Here is a 2,500-nt window from a genome sequence, read left to right as displayed (position 1 = left end):
AAGTGAATTTTTCAGAGGACCAAAAAGTTTGTCCAAATAGGGTTTTGGTTCACTTTTTATGGTCAGATAAGTGATCCGATGCTATTTTCATGATCATTAGAGGGATTTCACGCTGTGACCAAAAATTTTCATACTTCATACTTGTCCCCGTGCCGTATATGGGAGGACCGGGGGAACATGTCTTCGTAAGTCGTGATGTTCAGTGACGGATTTCTGGGACTTAGAAAAAAAATGTGCTCTCAGGCACATTATATGTTCCATACACACATTATTTTCATTCTTCATACTTGTCCCCGTGCCGTATATGGGAGGACCGGGGGAACATGTCTTCGTAAGTCGTGATGTTCAGTGACGGATTTCTGGGACTTAGAAAAAAAATGTGCTCTCAGGCACATTATATGTTCCATACACACATTATTTTCATTCTTCATACTTGTCCCCGTGCCGTATATGGGAGGACCGGGGGAACATGTCTTCGTAAGTCGTGATGTTCAGTGACGGATTTCTGGGACTTAGAAAAAAAATGTGCTCTCAGGCACATTATATGTTCCATACACACATGATTTTCATTCTTCATACTTGTCCCCGTGCCGTATATGGGAGGACCGGGGGAACATGTCTTCGTAAGTCGTGATGTTCAGTGACGGATTTCTGGGACTTAGAAAAAAAATGTGCTCTCAGGCACATTATATGTTCCATACACACATGATTTTCATTCTTCATACTTGTCCCCGTGCCGTATATGGGAGGACCGGGGGAAGATGTGTTTGTAAGTCGTGATGTTCAGTGACGGATTTCTGGGACTTAGAAAAATAAATGTACCCTTAGGCACATTATTTGTATCAATAATTGTATCCCCAGCCTTTCATGGGGAACTTTTCCGTATTCCCGGACTTGTACATTTTTCGGGTTCCACCTCCCGACAATGTATCTCTACTGTGCATTACGTACCTTATAACACACGGCACCCTTTGGGTGACTCCACTTAACCATCTTTCGATAATGCCCGTGTTGCAGATATAATCCCAACACCTACCAGGCTTTATATGTACATCGAACGTTACATACGATGCACCCCGTATTCCCGGACTTGTACATTTTTCGGGTTCCACCTCCCGACAATGTATCTCTACTGTGCATTACGTACCTGATAACGCACGGCACCCATTGGGTGACTCCACTTAACCATCTTTCGATAATGCCCGTGTTGCAGATATAATCCCAACACCTACCAGGCTTTATATGTACATCGAACGTTACATACGATGCACCCCGTATTCCCGGACTTGTACATTTTTCGGGTTCCACCTCCCGACAATGTATCTCTACTGTGCATTACGTACCTGATAACGCACGGCACCCATTGGGTGACTCCACTTAACCATCTTTCGATAATGCCCGTGTTGCAGATATAATCCCAACACCTACCAGGCTTTATATGTACATCGAACGTTACATACGATGCACCCCGTATTCCCGGACTTGTACATTTTTCGGGTTCCACCTCCCGACAATGTATCTCTACTGTGCATTACGTACCTGATAACGCACGGCACCCATTGGGTGACTCCACTTAACCATCTTTCGATAATGCCCGTGTTGCAGATATAATCCCAACACCTACCAGGCTTTATATGTACATCGAACGTTACATACGATGCACCCCGTATTCCCGGACTTGTACATTTTTCGGGTTCCACCTCCCGATAATGTATCTCTACTGTGCATTACGTACCTTATAACACACGGCACCCTTTGGGTGACTCCACTTAACCATCTTTCGATAATGCCCGTGTTGCAGATATAATCCCAACACCTACCAGGCTTTATATGTACATCGAACGTTACATACGATGCACCCCGTATTCCCGGACTTGTACATTTTTCGGGTTCCACCTCCCGACAATGTATCTCTACTGTGCATTACGTACCTGATAACGCACGGCACCCATTGGGTGACTCCACTTAACCATCTTTCGATAATGCCCGTGTTGCAGATATAATCCCAACACCTACCAGGCTTTATATGTACATCGAACGTTACATACGATGCACCCCGTATTCCCGGACTTGTACATTTTTCGGGTTCCACCTCCCGATAATGTATCTCTACTGTGCATTACGTACCTTATAACACACGGCACCCTTTGGGTGACTCCACTTAACCATCTTTCGATAATGCCCGTGTTGCAGATATAATCCCAACACCTACCAGGCTTTATATGTACATCGAACGTTACATACGATGCACCCCGTATTCCCGGACTTGTACATTTTTCGGGTTCCACCTCCCGACAATGTATCTCTACTGTGCATTACGTACCTGATAACGCACGGCACCCATTGGGTGACTCCACTTAACCATCTTTCGATAATGCCCGTGTTGCAGATATAATCCCAACACCTACCAGGCTTTATATGTACATCGAACGTTACATACGATGCACCCCGTATTCCCGGACTTGTACATTTTTCGGGTTCCACCTCCCGACAATGTATC

Source organism: Anopheles stephensi, unplaced genomic scaffold (genome assembly GCF_013141755.1).
Source record: "Anopheles stephensi strain Indian unplaced genomic scaffold, UCI_ANSTEP_V1.0 ucontig408, whole genome shotgun sequence".
Classification (NCBI taxonomy): Eukaryota; Metazoa; Arthropoda; class Insecta; order Diptera; family Culicidae; genus Anopheles; species Anopheles stephensi.
Note: the sequence above shows the minus strand (reverse complement) of the source record.